General features: G+C 39.3%; 3 long non-coding RNA genes and 1 pseudogene across 9 annotated transcripts in view; 1 reads left to right on the top strand and 3 right to left on the bottom strand.

Moving 5' to 3' along the window:
* The window catches only part of LOC110042760 (uncharacterized), a 38,996-nt gene extending 28,580 nt beyond the window's left edge, over positions 1-10,416 (bottom strand). For 4 of the 7 annotated variants that reach the window (XR_016207435.1, XR_016207433.1, XR_016207434.1 and 1 more), the window contains exon 1: positions 4,515-4,997. This is a non-coding gene — a long non-coding RNA (uncharacterized LOC110042760). Of the gene's footprint in view, positions 1-4,514; positions 4,998-8,958; positions 9,122-10,057 lie in introns of those variants that run through there. The other 3 variants (XR_016207438.1, XR_016207437.1, XR_016207439.1) reach the window with 3 other exon arrangements.
* Positions 10,417-12,576: 2,160 nt separating this feature from the next.
* Positions 12,577-16,507, bottom strand: LOC110042759 (uncharacterized; annotated as a pseudogene).
* Positions 16,508-17,259: 752 nt separating this feature from the next.
* On the bottom strand, positions 17,260-17,832 carry LOC149111545 (uncharacterized). The gene is made up of 2 exons (XR_016207442.1): positions 17,714-17,832; positions 17,260-17,634 (listed from the first exon to the last, which is right to left on the bottom strand). It is a non-coding gene; the product is annotated as an uncharacterized LOC149111545 (long non-coding RNA).
* Positions 17,833-18,030: 198 nt separating this feature from the next.
* Positions 18,031-18,800, top strand: LOC149111544 (uncharacterized). Its single transcript, XR_016207441.1, has 2 exons — positions 18,031-18,094; positions 18,171-18,800. It is a non-coding gene; the product is annotated as an uncharacterized LOC149111544 (long non-coding RNA).
* The last annotated feature ends 290 nt before the right edge of the window (positions 18,801-19,090 follow it).

Here is a 19,090-nt window from a genome sequence, read left to right as displayed (position 1 = left end):
CACAATACACCTTTGAGAGAGTCTTAGAATAGAATACCTGGAGACAAACATGATCAAAGTGAAACAACATAATGTAATTAAGAAAACAAGGTTGATGTTGTCTGTGAAATGCTTATGTGACCCATCACTATATAGTATTGTGTGACAACTGCTGGGTAACATTTATTTGCAACGTTAGTCACATGTCTTTTTTAAAAATGAAACCCAAGAATGTGTAAAGGATATCCTTATTACCCATCACTATATTACCACAGTGTACAATCACACAGGTAACATTGACTGAAAAGTTTGTCCCAAGGATGTGACAACAGAGCGTCTTACTAGAAAGTCAAGCCTTCTAGAGATTTTCATGTTACCTACATACCACAAAAGGACTACTGTAAACTTCTGAAAGTACTGAAATTAGCAGCCTTTGGGGCTCATTACTGTCAGGGCAGGCTTTGGGGCTCATTACAGCAAAAAATGTTACATACAGTTGATACGAATGAGTTCATTTTATGAAATAAAAGATGGAAATTCATAAAAAAAAAAACAGTTATTTAAAAATAAAATGTTTTTTTGTTGTTCCAGTTTAAATTTATGTTGCATCTGCATTGGTAGCTATGGCTGGGTTCTTCATGTGTAGACTGTGTTGTCAGTGGTCGGCAGGAAAGCTAGTCATGTACCATAAACTGCTTCTGCTTCGAAACACACTGCTATGTTAGTCTGCTTAGACAATGTCTCACTGCGTTGGTCAAGTTTTCAACTTAAATTTGAAGAAACATTCCTTTTAAGATGTTCTTGTGGAAAATCGTACAGAATTTTCAATTTTAATTTTAAAAAAAAGTTTCTATAAATATGTTTCTGTTACTCGAAAATTCATCAGGTTTTGTTTTAACACAGCATAACATGAACTGACGAAGCACAAATTGAATATTCACGACACTTCTTGGCATACACAATACCTTCCCTTGCTGTAAAGTGCCATAAAGTTGTTGTACATAACGTTCACCTGACTATTAATTCGAAAAATACTACTGAACCTTGTTATCACTATTTTTGTGGGGGGTAATTGCTACTTTTGGAGGGCTCACTACTTTTGGGGGTTGCTGCTTTTGGGATTTACTAGTGGCCACAATTTTTTGATGTTACTTTCAAGGGGTTGTTATTTTCAGAAGTTTACAGTATAGTGACAAAAAGGTGTGTGACTGTGACCATGACTTAGGTGTGACAAGTTGAATGTCACACCACAAACAAAGTTACACCATGACAGACATCTGGGCCGAGTTGTTCAAAGGCCGGTTAACTCTGACCTAGGATAAAAAGTTAACTAAAGGATTTATTTTCCTTGTATAAAAGTGATTTTCACAGCTTATGTTTTGTGTATTTTGAGGTTACACAAGCTCAAACCTGATAAACTTACCAAAAAGTTACAAAACTGAAAATCAAAATTTTCGCTAATCCTGGGTTAGCTTAATTGGGCTTTGAACAATCCAACCCAAAGTTTGCAAGTGACTGTTTGTGTTATCTGCCTGTCACCGTGTTACTGAGCTATAAACATCACAGGTATGATGTGTAACTAACTTAGGTGTGACAAGTTGAATGCCATAAACAAATTTACATCATGAGAGACACCCAAGTTTGATAGAGAATGTTTACATTACCTGGCTGTCACTGCGTTATTAAGTTATATAAAAAGTGTTTGACTATGTCAATGTGACCATAACTTGGGTGTGACATGGTCAAATGTCATACCATAAACAAATTTACGTAGTGATATACGTCTGAATTTGATAGGGAATGTTTGTGTTGCCTGCCTGTCACTAGGTTACTGAGTTACATAAAAGGTGCGTGACTGCGTGACCATAACCTGGGTGTGACAAGTTGAATGTCATATCCTATGCAATACTAATGTAAGAAATCGTCATGCTTAAGTACTCCGTTATTGAGTTACATAAAAGGTGCGTGACTATGTGACCATAACCTGGGTGTGACAAGTTGAATGTCACACCATACACAAAAATTACTTTGTGATATACATCTGAGTTTAATAGGAAATGTTTGTGTTAACTGCCTGCCACTGTGTTATTGAGTTACATAAAGGGCATGTGACATTGTTACCATAACCTGGGTGTGACAAGTGGAATGTCATATCCTATGCAATACTAATGTAAGAAATCGTCATGCTTAAGTACATGTATATTGAGAAATGATAATGTATTATCTGTAGCACTATACATAAATGGAGTGTGTGACTAAGTAACCTGAGGGTGCAAAGTGGAAGTTAGATCACATGCAATGTAAATAATTACTTAACTCTATTATATGTTAACAGCTAACTCTATTAAATGTTCACAGAGTGTGTAACAAGGTTACATGTTCCTAGGATTTCAAAACAATTTGATAATTTTATCACAGAAAACCATTTGCAATATAGAGGTTTTGCACAGCAGCCATGTTGCATGGCAGGAACAATCAAAATGTTTTGCATTAGAAGGAAAATTTTTTCCCCTTGGAAAAAGAATCTAAAATACTGTTCCTGCCATACAACATGGCTGTCGTGCAAAACCTCCTTTGCCGGTTTTCATATGATATTGCCATATACCAACATAATAAAATTATCCATCTTTACGAGTTCTTAATTTCATTAGCGACAAGACCCTCTAAGAACTTGAGGTTTTACAGACTTGTAGCTCTAAAGTGTTATTCATTTTGTGCCCCTCCAACGGACACCAACATGACATCCCCATGCAAAACTCTATGACTTTGGGTGAAACATTTCTGTGAATAACATGCCTATGAAAACCGCACAGACCTATATCTTGGCGAGGTTGTTTGTATAACAATCATTGATGATATCCCAAATTCTTGACTTTATTTATTGAAGGATTACGATTTTTACTTTTGACCTTATGTATGACAGTAAAAACCAGAAATCCATCCAGGAAAACATAAATGCTCATGTTACCTGCCACTCAGAGTATTGTGTGTCTAGGTAAATGACTTACCAGAAAAATGGCTAAACTTTTAAATTTAGAGGAACAGTTCTAACATTGAAAAATATGTTTGCAAAAGAAACCACTCAAGATAAATTTTTGGTCACATAACATTGCCATTTACAGGATGTGTTCTGACATTTCAATTTTGAAATTTGCTGGGAAAAAATCTATTTAACAGATTTCTACACGTGCATTTGGTAATTTAAATTTGTATTTATTGGCATACGTTTTTGTAAAAAAAAAACAACAACAACAACAACATAAAGAAAAGAAACGTTTCGCTTTGGTTTTGGTTTGAATTTATCCAACTTCGAGACAACTTAGAATAAACCTTTTGAAGAAAAATACCAAACTGTTATTCTTCTGATCCATGTGCTAGTGTTAGAATATTTCAGCGCGCATACATGAGACCATTTCGGAAGAAATCGAAGACGCGACGATTATCGCTGAAAAAAAACGAAGATCTCAAGTATTAAAGCAAAGATTTAAAAATTCGCGCAATAATATGGAATATTGACCAAATATATTAAGCAGTCATTTATTTTGCTGTTCACGAATTTATACGGCGAGATAACTTTTCGGCTGTGAAGTACACTGACTACATGTACACCGTATACACCGTAAATGTCAGGCAGCAATGATTTCAATCCTTAACACGAAGATCTGCTTCAAAACACTCGAAGATTTGCAAAAAAAACAAAAAAACATTGCGACGAAAACGAGGACTCGCGGTACCCAAGGAGGCTCAAACATCAAGTTCTCAATTCTTGAACCTCGTTTGTTCGGATTCAGCTGTATTTCACTAAATTATAAGCTTACTGGTTGAGATGACCGGGATATTTCGATTCAAAATTATCACGAAAGCTTAAGCTTATATGAAGGGGTTTTGTTAAGAAACAAATAAGCTTAAGCTTATTCCGCAACTGAAAAATATGTACTTCGTATGGAAGACTTAGCTTGGTAATATTAGGTAAGATCATGCAACAGTGGGCAATGACGGAACCAGATACAGCGGCACAAAACGAGAAAATGCAGATGAAAGAGATTTAGAAGCAGATGAGGGTGAAGTGATAGATAAAGTTGAAACTGAAAGCTGTTAGCTGCTTTTGTATGGATGCTCTTTGGCAGCGAATTCTTCATTACGCTCAAGATGATGTGTTTTGATATTTCTTTCATTTTACCTAAGTTAAACTACATCAACCTAGGATACGAACAGGACGACATTCGAGGCACAATGCTTTTAAGCTTATACTATGCAGCTTACAAGTTTTACAAGCCCCTGGCTCAAACGCTCACAAGTTAAGCCACTAAAGTACAAAGCTCTAAAACTAGCTGCGGTTCATTTTAGACGATAATTATGGCTCCCGAAGTTGAAGTCGCATTTAATTAACTAAAATCTTCAAGTTGAAAAACGAAGGCGTAAAACGAGCTTCAATGCTTTCGTAAAGCTTGCTTGGGAAAAATGCATTCTTTCGCTTAAGTTGTTAGAAAAAGCTAGAAGCTAGCTGTTTTGATAAGATATCCCCTCGCTCTTACCTTCTTTCTGGCCTGCTTTGTACGTCTTCAGAACGTTTAAAAATACCAAATTGTCCGTTGAAAGGCTGCATTATTTCAGTCATTGTATCTATACCACAAGCAGTTGTCACCCAGAGGTCCGGCCTCCGGGGACCATACACGTGCGCAGGAGCGCCGTTTTATCCAATAAGAAAAGTTCATCGGGAAATGCGAAGAGGATGTGCATTGTCTTCGAGGTGATAAGCTTCTGATTGTTATTGTAGACTTCTGCAAATACTTTTCTCTATAGAGGTTTGAAAAGACTTCACATCGTCCAGTGGGTAAATGTTAAAAACTGAATTATCATCCACTTGAGTTGAATGTATGTTGGGGTCCTTGAGGCATCAAAAAGCCGCCGCAAGTTACAGCAAAAAATGATGCTAGCGCTAGTTGCAACACGAGAAAAAAAGTAGTTGGGAAGATTGTAAAAATATACACCCATGATATTATCGTGAGCTCAACTAAATGCACTTCAGTTATTAGTAACAAGATTCCCGCTCCGCCCCGCAATGTCAAAGCCTCACTTAGGCCTCGTTTTACAATCTAGGATCTCAGCATTGTATACGCATACGCATAAAAAAAAAATAAAATAAATAAAAAAAACGCATACACACTTTTAGACACGGTAAAAACATCAGTTACAAGATATATATATTAAAACAAAACAAAACAAAACAAAACTGATTTACATGTTTGCCGTGTGGGAGTCGAGGAGGAAAAGTGGCGATTTAAAAGATCTTAAGGCTCTAACGTTAGATGGAAGGCTATTCCACAAATGAAGTCCATAGTCTGTGCTGAAGGGTTTAAATAGGCCTTTTAGGTACTCCGGAGACTGATCATTCAAAGTTTCAAACATCAATTTCAATTTTTCCTTTTTCCTTCTGGTATGGAGACTATCCCATCCTAGCTTACCGCGGAGGGCAGTACTGCTAGATAGTAATCAGACTTGGTGATAACCCTCATGGCGCGATTTTGCAGTTTTTGTAATTTGTCGGCTAACTCGTTGTTGAGACCGTCTCACACAGGACAGCAAAATATGGTTCGATAATAGCTCTACATAGCAATATAGCTGTATCTTCGCAAATGAACGGCCTCAACCTTTTAAGTGCACCTACACCTGAGGAGGTAATCTTGGCAGTCTCATTAACATGTTTGGACCACGAGAGATTTTGATCGATGTAGACTCCTAAGGATTTGGTGTGGGGCACTCTATCAATTTTGTGACCTTCAATTTGTACAGTAAGTGAATAACCAAATGTTGTAGCAAGTCTCTGACGTGAGCCTACAAACATTAGTTCAGTTTTAGCCGCAATATTCAGGCTAAGCTTATTTACATTAAGCCATTCATGAAGGTTACCTAGTTCAGTGTTTGGGTTTTAGCCTAAAAATCAGCCAGGATTCTTTTCTCTGTTGTCCTTCGATCACGACTGGTGTCTTGCTGTGTACTAGGGACATTAGCCCCTTCCAGGCGTTTCAGTAAGTTGAGGCGCAGCGCGAAAAAATAAAACTGAACTGTTGGAAGAGGCAATAGCGGCATACGGACCAGAGACAAAAGAAACCAACCTCGTCCCCAGAGTCTTTCATCTCCCCGCCCTTCTGGAACGAGAGAGGAGAGCCAAACGATTGCATTGACCAAATTTAAGGGATGTAATTGTAGCTACAGTAGCTATACGATCGAGAAAGCGACCAGTCGCGACTTTGATTTTCCATATATCTGCGTATGATTATGTTTGGCGAACTTGTACGCGGCTTACAAGTGAGGCCCTATTAGGGGTTTTCGGGAGGGATACAGGATATTTGGGGGGAAAATGAATGGGGCGTGGGATACTCAGAACAGCTATCTCGCGATATTGAGTTGGAAAATTGTTTATTTTTCAAGAATGAAACTACAAGATACGATTGAATTCGATTGATTTTTCGTTCAATTTTGTTCAATTGACTGCGCCGGGTTTTTGAGGAAGGAAAATTTTGAGGGTTAAATCTAAATTTAGTCGATCACTCGCATCTTTTGTTCAGGTTATAGCATCGTTTAATTTAAGCTAATTTATGTTAGGGTAGTTCATGAACTAGGGGTCAGCGAAATGCACCAACCCCGAGAAAGTTGTTACTCACGACTTAGCGATCTGCCATCTAAATTCTCCGCGGAGGAGGCTCTAATAAGTGAATTTCGTTGTGAAAGTACAAGCTCGACAAACAAGATCGATATAATGGTCAGCACATCTAGGGAATGCGGGCTAAATCACGCTACAAACAAGAGAGTTTGGAACTGCAGTGGCGTGATTAATCAGACAGTATAGTGAGTTTAGACATTCAGGTATGTAACTGAGGCCGGAATAAGTGCATTTCTATTATTCCTTCGTGCCCGATTATTAAGCGGTACTCGAAAAATTATGGCAAATGACGACAAGAATCAGATTAAATTTCGGCAACGTGTCCTTGCGGTAATGTGGTTAGCAGACTAGACTATCAGCTCTTTGCTATATCATGATTTTGATGTTTATAAATTCATCGCAAATAGAAGACATTATGAAAGGACATGGTCATTTTTGAGCAAGGCTGAGGAACATAACCGACCGAGTTTGGAGTTTCATCAGTTGTTTTCAAAGCATATCGCAAAGGAGTTAAGGTATAAAGAAGAAACTTTCATTCTAAATCCACGGCTGGTGATAATTTGCATATTAGCCATATTGGACAAGCCTGGGCACGTTCTGCAAAGGAACTTTCCGGTCGCGTTTGGATTGGCTAGGACAGTGACGAATGGGAAGTGCAATGTTCTGGTGGCGCAAGTTTCAAACGTTGAAGAGAATGTTGCTTGTTTGACTGTGAATTCAACGGTTATTGGCAGCATCGGGCAAATTAAGCATCATACCTGGCTGGGAATTCTTGACGCCTGGCAAGTTTTCCTCTTGTTCCAGTTAACCGACTAACGTAAATCATCAGAAAATGATTCGGAAGATATACAATGAGCTTAACGGCTGTTTCGCGGTGTGGCAATCGAAGCTTGTTTCAGACAGGCTTTATATTCATTGTCCATAAGGCTTTTTGGTATACATTTGCCCTGAGTCACAAATACCGGATTTATGGGCTCGAATCATAGAAACTAATTAGACCTCCAAGGTCTTGAAAATATGCAACCTCCTAGTCAATCCCCTGTGTTGGAGATAATTATTATACAAGTTGAAGCGAAGGAAGTCAAGATAGAAACTAGTTATCTGCCTTTGTAACTGTGCTTTTGACTAAGCCAAATGAGACCGTGCAGCGCGTTTCGATCGATCGCGAGCGTTCGTATGATCGCGTGACGTGCGTAGGCGGTATAATTGGCGCTCGCATCAAAGAGGAACGCGGCACGCAGTCGCATTTACAATTTTTTGTATGCTTTACCTCGGCTATGATAAATCGGATGCAGTTAGGTTTTTCTTAACCCATTCACAGCCTCGCTCGGTCTTTAACTTGTGTACAAAGACGCTTTCCTTAGAGAACGACATTCCGGCCATGGAAAATTGCATGGGCCGTACTTGAAATACAGGAAAATAATGCAAATATAAGTATCAAACACTGCTGATTCTACGCATTAGAAGGGAAGCAATCGAATTTTTCTTGCCCGGGGTTCAGTAAATACAGGCAGCTAATACTAAGTTTATAAGAACAATCTGAACAGTGTTAGGCCCGGTGATTCATGCTGTCGGGTGTTCGAGCGACATTGAAGTGATCGCAGTTTGCAACGTGCAAACTATTTCCCCAAAAAATCTAATGCATGACCGATTGAGAAAACTAAGGGGCAGTGAATGGTTTATATTCCACGTGATGGAACGTATTTATAACTAATAACCGCCCGACGATATAGATTTAGAAAGGGTTTTTCGCACGAGAAATTACAGCAGAGGCAACTAAAGAATTAGCATTGTGCATTGATTGACCTTCTGTTCTAGCTCCCGCCATGATCGGTTCACTCAGGTTATACTTAAACTATCAAGATAAGTGTCGGATACATAGTTTAGAAATTCCATGCAAAATGTTGATCATGTACGTAAATGAGCTCGGAATGCTAAAATAATCACGCGATCGAAAAGACCGCATGCCAAGTCACTTCAGAATGGCATGTCTGACATAAGTTGAAACTGAAAGTTAATGAAATAGTGGTGGTTTCTTTGAAATCAATGTCGGCAGAGAAAAAGGCGAAAACCCTGACGAAGTCTGCGAAAGCATTACTAGAATTTTATCTTTACAACGTAAATTGGAACGCATGTGTTACCGGGAAAGCAGTAGAAACATTATTGTACGTAGGCTTTACTAATTTTGTAATTTGTAAAGTTTTACATTCAGCCATGTGCCGCCTATATTTTGAATGTACGAAGTACGTACGCCTAGAAGACGTCAAGAACCCGACAAAGGGCTTATTCTATGCTAAGGTAGACAGCAAACTTACCATTGCCCAATTGGCTCTTTGAACAAACCCATACATCCCATGATTGTAGGTATCGAACAGCTACTTTCAATTCAAAGGCCCAGCTACGACGGCGTAGAAAACTGTTCAGTGCTCTCGATCAAATGTATGTAGATGAGCTCGGAATGCTAAAATGATCACGCGATCGAAAAGACCGCATGACAAGTCACGCTAACATTGACATAGTAACACCAGCTGAGTGTTTTAAACCAATTGTAAACACGACCGGACAATCAAGGAAGAATAAATAGCATGCTATAAGAACGGTTCTTACCAAATTCGAGCTTCGTGTTGAAAGCTTACAACATCAGTTAAAAATGGTGATAGACTTGTTTTCCTTACTCGTCGTTTGAAATGGGCGATCGAGATCTTCACGATTTCAAGTGGCAATGTAATTAAAGAAAACCATCAATTTTCCTCCATTCAACCAACACGTGCGGAAATTTAACATGAGCCTGAGAAGCCAACTATAAAATAAAGGCAAGAAAAAGACTCAGGAGAGTCCTTGAGAGACTTTTGGGACTGGTTTCCATGTTATCATTTACGATTTCCTTGGAAAATCGAGGGCATTTGAAATTTGACGCAAAAGAAGAAGAACATGTTGAATATATTATTCGCCACATGGCTGTCTCAGTGCATTCGATTTCAAGAGGCTACAACGGAAAATAGCAGCGCGAACCGCATTCTAGGAATCCCCACAATGCCCACAGATCGTTCGCAAGCCAACCCTTCGAATTCATGGTTAGGATAAAATACCTGATTGACTGAACAATTTGTGAAGACTTATCATATTTAGACATGATGCATTTGCAACAACCTCATACTAGAAGAATCTAGATCTCGCTCCTTTGGTAGATCTAGATCCCATCTAGATCTAGATCAACGTTCCCGTGGTATAATCTACGGAGATTCATTCAGTGATGCATTTGGGAGCCTTGAGCAATCTATGTCCAAACTACCAATTATTTTATCCTGAGAGGAAACGGAAAACTCAGTGCTTAGCCCAGTTAGCCGATATTTTTCGTCTTTAGGCTGAAAAACTGACTATACTTTGATCTCAGAAGGCTACAAATGTCGTTACCTCAGTGAATGAAAACCATTGGCGATATTTTCTTCTTATAAGTAGGCCATGTGCAGCTCTGAAAGATTCCTTTTGTAATTCCGTTTACCTCAGTTGCCTGAATAGTGGATGATAAACAACGCATGACATCTTAGCAGCTGACCTCCTTGATACAAGTATTGACGACGACTGACTGGTATTGAGATGTCGAGAGCTGTCAAGGTTCGTAAGAAGGAAAATTTCATCCTTGAATATCGAAGTCGTGTCAAGAAATAGGAAAAGAGATACCTTTTTGTCATGTTTCCGTCGAATTAGGGTAACATGAGTGGATATGTTAGATAGAAACTACGACAGCAGCAGAGCTTCCACAGCTGTGACGTGTTTCCATATATAGTATCTCGGAGACAAGGAAAGAAAAACACCTCTTCATTTCATTAAAATAAACTCTCGAAAAATAAAGTTATCGCCACAGCGCGCACCGATGAGGGTTGTCCATGTAAACATTCAGAACGGCGGATTCTTTATAGTCTGATGCTGAGAAACACGAATGAAAGTTTGGGATAATGTGAAAAACTGTGGGAGCATGAGACGTATAAGCAAGTGTTTTCACTTTGATAGAAACGCAACGAAATTGTTTTCTATTTCTTATGTTCCCTGCAACATGACGAATTATGTCATGGATGTAAATAATCATTCTGTTGATAGTAAGAACTGTATTATCTATAGATTGATCACATTGTAGGAAATGTAGAAACTGTATTCTAGTAGGGTACTGTACAGTACGTTAGTAATGTAAGTAACTCGTTCTGGAAGTAATGTAATAAGTACTTCAGTTAAATTCAGCAAGGTCGCCTTGACGTAACTCCCAGCATTCTGACTAGCTCTTCTTTGTCATACGGACTGTTTCCATGGAAACGGTCATAAGCCGTGTACTCTTTATTTTCGGAAGCAGGCAAATTTAGATTTGTAACTTCCATGGAGAGCCATATAATTAACAAATTGGCGTCAGTTCTTTATGCGTCTGCTCCTCTTATTGATCATAAATTGCGTCATAACATTGTCAAAGTGGCTGTGAAACCACGAGCCGCAGGCGAGTGGCTTTGACAATGTCATCAATAGAGAGGACGGGTAGGCTCGATTACCAGCCGCTGTTCGGGAAAGGAGCCCGCGCTCCTGTAGACCGGACTCGAGAAGGCGGCGGGAATCGAGCCTAGAGGACAGGCGCATAAAAACGTCAATTTGTTTTTTACAATAACAAGACCCCAAAATGGTCAAATGCCGGGAATAAATGAGAGGAAAAGACGCCGTAAACTTGCCGTAAACAAAGATAAGCGAATTTTATTCAAAATGACGCGAACATTGTCAATAGCTTTTGTCGCTTTTTGATTGGCTTCTTCAAAAAGTCAATAAAATCTCATTGGTTAAAAAGTTGACAGTTTGACAGCTGAAAGTACGTTGAACTTGAAAACTTGCATAAATTATAATTTTATCCGTCTGTACTCTTATTGATGATAAAAATGAGCCAATCAGCGCGCAAGAAATTAGACGGTTGTAAAATAAACTAGTTACCTAACCTGGCTTGGCCGAGCCGTACTGAGGAATATTGGTCCCCGGTCGTTTATGTAGTCTGTATTACTATTAGCAATAGGACAGAGTGGAGTACAATAAGATGGGAGCATTGTTCTGTAAGTAACAAATATAAATAACAGCCAAAAAACAACAACAACAACAACAGTTGGCCAATAGACCATATTCGTATTCTCGGTATTAGACTGGAACTAGCTGGCAACTGAGGCTAATTCGGGGAGTCTTTTCCAATGCAAATGACATGACATGATATGACATGATATTCCCCCGCATGAGCCTCCATTGCACGCTAGTTCCAGTCCAATACCGAGAATACGAATATCGCCTATTATGTCAGTTTAATAGTTTCATCACGTATCTTGACTGATTCTGATGGCTAGTAGGTGCCTTTGGGAGATATATTTTAGCCCCTAATCATGTCAAAGTGGACCTCAAAACGCCCGTAGGGATGGGTCTGTTTCTGGCTTACTTTTCGGCTGGGTTGCTGCGCTTTATAGAGGAAGCAACGGTAGAAATGCGCGTTCCATACAGTGGTTTCTAAACACATACGGTACTAATCCAACTCAATACATGGCGTGGGGTGATTTATGTACGTTTTGTAACTACTACACAATGAACTATAAAAACAGTGTACGTAAAATTAAAGAGTTCCTCTAACATATTACTGACTAACTGAAATGCAATAGTCGGTCAACATGCTTCAAGTCATTGTTGCCCAGTATATATATATTTAGAAGTGCACAACCTAGTTCAGTATCTTTTTATTTTCCGCACGAAAAGTTGCGTTTTCCTCACGGTACAACTGGGTACAATTCTACGGTCGGACAGCTCTTCTCTGGACTCGTTCACGTCAATCTGTCTGGACCTCAGGATTGTGTTAGTGGGGCCGTACTGGTTTATGATAAAAATCCTACGGAAGCGGTTTCAAGTCACCTTTGAAAAATTATCAAAAATTATGGCGGCTCTTAACTCCTTTTAATATCATTTTTGTCTATTTTTTTTATTTTGATCCTTAATGTTGAAGCCATTTTAAATTGTTATAACTGAGCTATCTATTATTCCCTTTCGACCTTTATCTATCTTATTAGAACTGGAAACTTCAAGTTGAAGGTTAATCAAATTAATCAAATATCATTCTTTCTTATTTTCAGAAAACTACAAAAGTGGTACAAGCAAGAGTTGCCGTTTATAGATCCAGATTTAGTCACGTTGATAATTTCGTACAGTAAGAGTTGTAAATCATAACTATGTAGCTGAGGTTTCTGAATAGCACTCAATTTGAGACGTACTGTATATAATAAGTTTCATTACTATTTAACAATAGTCTTTCTGAAGCCACAGATTTCGAGGTTACAAAAAATGAACGCCATCAAACCCGGAAAGAAAAACATATTCAAACCACTGAACGTGCACAAAGTAAACATATTTTACTCATAAGACTGCTGCTGTTGGATATTTATATCTCTAGTAGTCTGGTTGTCTGCCTTGAAGGTTTGGGAGAGCTTATTGTCGGAAGAATTTTGTCTTTCAAAATTGTTCCATGACGCTAAAGTTACACAATCCAAGTGCACCCTGGTGATGTTTGTGGTCAGGAATTCCTGTCCACCACTAAAGTTCTCCCGGTCCCGTTTCAGAGGTGTATCATAACTAACATATCGTCTTCCGAGTGAATGTACTACCACTGACCCTCGCTAATCACAGCACGAATGTGCTTCTCGGGAAAAGCACAAAGAGGCAGTGAGCGACGAGAGTTTGTGGTGTTGGGACTATGCCTAAGGACTCAAAAATGTATGTTTTCTGTCCGAGTCCTCCAAGTCAATTAACATGTTAGTAGTTTAGTGAGTAGACACAGTACAAATAAAGCTTGTTGTTGTTGTAACATTACGCGGAACACTACATAAAAGTAACAGTAAAATGAGTAAATGTGGCACAATATTTCTTCTTTGTTGGGACTCCTATTAAATACTAGCTTACGTTACCTGTTTCAATCACTATATCTCGTGAGTAACCAATGTAAATTAACGAAAGAAAACGAAAGAAAGAAAAAATGCAATAAGAAGAAATTTAAGAATTATCTCTGAAAATCCAAAATTTGGATGAGCCTACATACCAAAACATGATTGCTACGGTAACGTCAATGACTATCGAAGAACAGTTGTGACATCAGAATGTTGTAGACGAATGAACGTCCTGCAACTGAAAGTTCCTGAAAGTTCTAGAATCCCTAAGTTAAAAAATCATGATATGATATCTAGTCCTTGAATTCCTCGATGGCCTTTAGAATAGTTCCTTTGACCAAATTAGCATACGTCTGGGCTGTGGCATCACTCACAACGTTGCTGTAATAAACGACAGTCCAAAACAATTTGCCATTGAATGTTCCTATGTTATGGTTAAAGACGGATCCACGCTGGTGCACTGCAGAACAGCCGAACACGGCACGGAGGATGACTTCATCATCAGGAGATCCATCTAGATAGTTGGCATAACCAAGGTTACTGAAGACTAGCAGCTGCTCATTGCGCCCACCGGATCGATCAACCTTAGGAGCTCCATTCGTCATTCGAGTCATCATTAGCAAAATAGCTTTCATTTTCGTCCACAATCGAAAGTGTTCATTTTTGCTTAACCTTGCGTGAAGGTCACTCGAAGCTTGTCTGGCCATATTCCAGAACTTGTTAGCACCGGGCGACGACACAATCAGGTTTTTACATTGCAGTAATGAAAAATATGCTCCGGCATAGTGGTCGGGTACTTTGGACTTCAGGAAGGGTCTGATATTGACTGTGACAGTGGATTCTACTTCGAACTCGTCCGCCTCCAGCATGGTAACCATGGCAACACCAGCTGCTGTCTGGACAGCCCCCTGAACAGTGGCATTGTGCTCTTTGCACATCTTCAGCAAACTTGATGTCTCCACCTTTGTAAACTCTACGGGAATCATCTTTGTTCTTGGTTGAATGTGCGGATTTCGTTGGATTTCCACACCATGTTTCCTGGTAAAGGCATTGCCTCCATACATTCTGCTCATCATAAATCCAGAGAATCCAGGTATCAAGCACAATATTTCCAACACAAATTGCAGAACATAGTGGTACCATTTACCTTGGATCACTTCATCCATGTATAGATCCAGTGGAGGCAGCATGGGCATTGATGTCACTTTGGGCTCCTCGTTGTTGAGTAATTTACTTACAAACTTCATGAACTCTGCAAACATTCTAGCATAAGATGGCCCGTCTGCTACAATGTGATGAAATCCAAGCACACAGATGCACTCAGAGGGTATGATGTTATGCCTGGCATGTCGTCTTCTGTAACTGGCTCATATCTAGCATTGGGCAGGAATGTTACTCTCCAAAGGGGACCATTATCTGCATCAAATTTCTCCAGCAAACTGTCCTCCATTACAGTCTTCCAGTCGGTGGTATCAAGTTCTCGCAAATCCACATGAGCATTGGCCATTTTCTGCAGGTAGTAATCTCCATTTTGAGCCTTTTTGGTGCACATAAAGCCACATCAAAATTATCCTCTAAACCTCTTCAAAGTGAGGTCTCTTTATTACATTTCGGTACCAGGGAGGCTCCCATTCTTTTTTCCTTTTTTTTTCTTTTTCTTTCTTTCTTTCTTTAGGTCCATTGTAAAATGAAGCGTGAAGTTGCTTCGTTGGTCGGGTGTCTGGAAAACCCGAATAGCGAATAACGAATAGTCGCGAATAGCGAATAGCGAATAGCGAATAGTCCCGAATAGTGCGAATAGTCTCGAATAGTGCGAATAGTGGCGAACAGTCGCGAAAAGTGGCGAATAGTGACGAATAGTCGTCAATAGTCACCGCTTTAGATCTAATATCCAGCGTTAATTAATTATCCAAATAAGCAACAGAATTTCAGTGAATTTATTACCTTTTCTTCTCCGGACTCAGGCTAGTAGGCTGTCCATCGCCGACATTAAGAAAACACAAAACACAAGGATAACCTAATAAAGACGTATCTACGCTTTTGCAGCGGTTAAAACAGAAGAAATTACATTTAGAAACACCTTTTGTCCTGATAAGCGTCTGTGCTTTTTAGCGGAAATATCCCATCCTAAGTTGCTACGAGGTTAACTGCGAGATACTGGGTACCCTATTTGTTACTATTTGCCACTATTTGCCACTATTTACCACTATTCGCCACTATTCGAGACTGTTCGCCACTATTCGCACTATTCGCTATTCGCTATTCGGGACTATTCGCTGTTCGCTATTCGCGACTATTCGCTATTCGCTATTCGGGCTTTCCAGACACCCTCGTTGGTCAAACACAGGACGCTTAAAATCTTATATTAGCCCGTCACGCTTCAGAGTTGGCAGATTTCTGTTTCGTGACATATTTTAACCGAAAAGACATCGTTTATATCTTTGTTTTACATGTTTAAAAAAATCGGATCATTACAACGGGTTGAGTGTACGTTCTCATCTTTTTCTTCGTCGTCTTCGTTCACAAGAAAATTGAAGGTCTGTCATGATTTATATAAGCTAGGTAGCTAGGCTTGTATAAAAAGTGCCGGCTGTTTCTGAAACTTGTTTTATCCTCTTTACTGTCGGCCATTAACTTACTTCACTTTCTGAGAAGACAAGAGTCGCCATCGACTCTGATAGACTCTGCAAACGCGATTAAGCGGGTTTGACCGAGTAGCAGTGTAAATAGAGCATTGTATTTTCCTTAATGACTGAACTGACTCTTAAAGAAACCATGTGCTGACGTCATTGTTTACATTTTTCCTCATTAACATACGACTTTGCGCATAGAAGGCATCATGCTAGACATGATTTTACTAGAAAAACTTAAAGAGCCTGTGAAACTTAGTAAGTGGTGAAAATTTTGGCTCTTTGAGTGTAATATTCGCGGAGAAATTGGTTTTCAAAAACATCAAAATTTCTGTGTGGCAAAAGCGCTAATGAGCTCATACATTCTTTGTAAAATTTTGAGCTTTTAAACCCTCGTCGCACAAAAAGTATTCAATACATCGCGCTCAAATTCCTTGGGACAGTTAATCGTGCTGTACCCTTTCAATATTCAGTATTAATCTCTTTGTAGCTCCATCAGAAACTGTATCGCTTATGGTAATGAGACAAATATTGTAAACAAAAATTCTCCTATACTCGGCCGAACTCTGCTTTTATACCGACACCTCGTTGCTTTACACGTACACGATGCGGATTTTCAGTGATCCATCCTGCTGGTACATATTCTCCGCTTCGATTTAACCCGCGGAACGCTAACATCCACTTTTGAATCGATCTGAAGCTTTATTCATCAGAGCGGATGGCACTTGGCGAACTCCGTCGTTCACAGGTTCTGACCCCGGGGTTCTGACAGAGTTTGATCACAGTGTTAAGAGGCCCTGCGCCTAAGAAACGACCGATGATTTCCGGCTAAAAAATAAAATCGGCCGATTTTTATCTCCCAAGCAGAGGTTACCGAATACTATTTTAAAATGAATTTCTTTTGTTTCAGTTTCGCTTTAAACCAAAAATATCGAGCCACAAACTTTTTCCGTCTGATAGCAGCAAAATCAGGCCGAAAATAAGCCCCCGCAAAAAACTGTTCAGAAATTACTATCGCAACGCAAAATAATGAGAAAACTACACAGTGTTGAAGAAAAAGGCCTTTTAATGCAATATCATTCGATAAACATCAAAAAACTGCCGAAGCGATTAAAAAATAAAGTTTCAAATAATGCATACTAAATTAGATGGAGCGTTGGAGCTGATTTTAAAATAATTATTTCTCAAAAGTTCAACGCTTTTGAAAGCAGTCACAGTGGTGAATCAGACATTGGAGGGATATACATCACGTTTCTGGAAAAACATTTTTCGGCCAAGGTATATTGACTTTGTACAAAGCGTTCAAAGTTACCGTGTTTACCGTTATCCTGCTACTTCGGCGAAGCACTTCTCTTTTGCCAATACGGCCGTGGATAGCGTGGTAAACGCCACTTTAAACCTTGCTAGGCATTCAAAGACCATCCTAAGTAGAAGAACGTAGAATTAAAAGAGAAAGGAAGATGAAAAATACGCAGAAAAAGAAAATAAAAACTCGAAATTACCATCTGCTAACGAAAGTTGAATCTGGAAAATGTCGTCGCGTGACAGCGGCCATTGACGTCATTAATAAATAGCGGCGGAATCCAAACGAATGCACAAGTAGGAAAACAATTTTTCCCGGCCAGAAAACGTTTAGTGGAACAATGTTATGTTATTTTTCACAAAAGATGGTCACTGAAAAAGAAATACTTCCCCAACCGCCACACCGTTTTGGCCGCAGCGTGATCTGAGTTATGGGGTCACGACTGGATCCCTAGCCGCTGACCACCCGAAGGACATTGCAGACTCGTTTTCCCACGCTCTTGCGACTTGACGTGACAAATGACGTCAATGGCCGCTGTCACGCCACGACATTTTCCAGATTCAACTTTCGTTAGCAGATGGTAATTTCGAGTTATTTTCTTTTTCTGCGTATTTTTCATCTTCCTTTCTCTTTTAATTCTACGTTCTTCTACTCAGGATGGTCTTTGAATGCCTAGCAAGGTTTAAAGTGGCGTTTACCACGCTATCCACGGCCGTATTGGCAAAAGAGAAGTGTTTCGCCGAAGTAGCAGGATAACGGTAAACACGGTAACTTTGAACGCTTTGTACAAAGTCAATATACTTTGGCCGAAAAATGTTTTTCCAGAAACGTGATGTATATCCCTCCAATGTCTTATTCATCACTGTGATTACTTTCAAAAGCGTTGAACTTTTGAGAAATAATTATTTTAAAATCAGTTCCAACGCTCCATCTAATTTAGTATGCAATATTTGAAACTTTATTTGCTAATCGCTTCGGCAGTTTTTTGATGTTTATCGAATGATATTGCATTAAAAGGCCTTTTTCTTCAACACTGTGTAGTTTTCTCATTATTTTGCGTTGCGATAGTAATTTCTGAACAGTTTTTTGCGGGGGCTTATTTTCGGCCTGATTTTGCTGCTATCAGACGGAAAAAGTTTGTGGCTCGATATTTTTGGTTTAAAGCGAAACTGAAACAAAAGAAATTCATTTTTAAATAGTATTCGGTAACCTCTGCTTGGGAGATAAAAATCGGCCGATTTTATTTTTTAGCCGGAAATCATCGGTCGTTTCTTAGGCGCAGGGCCTCTTAAGTGACCTTGATCAAGTCGGCAAAAAAATAGCGGAGCAAAGTTGACATACCTTCGTATTTTGAGTCCTGATCCGTCATTACGCTTATAACGGTCGATGACCAATTCACAGAACGACTCACGGAATATGAGTATTGTGACTCTATTCTGTTTTAACGGGCACTGTGACACGTACAATATTAGCCTCCCTTTGGGATCTGTCACGTAACTACATGGGCATGCACCGTTAGTTTTTGTTGTCAATAATTCAAGCAAAAATTGTTCAGTTCTTATATACTTAACATCTC

This window comes from Orbicella faveolata, unplaced genomic scaffold (assembly GCF_042242905.1).
Source record: "Orbicella faveolata isolate gen_17 unplaced genomic scaffold, um_ofav_v1 contig_2, whole genome shotgun sequence".
In the NCBI taxonomy this organism is placed as follows: Eukaryota; Metazoa; Cnidaria; class Anthozoa; order Scleractinia; family Merulinidae; genus Orbicella; species Orbicella faveolata.
Note: the sequence above shows the minus strand (reverse complement) of the source record. Positions and strands in the feature narration are given on the sequence as shown.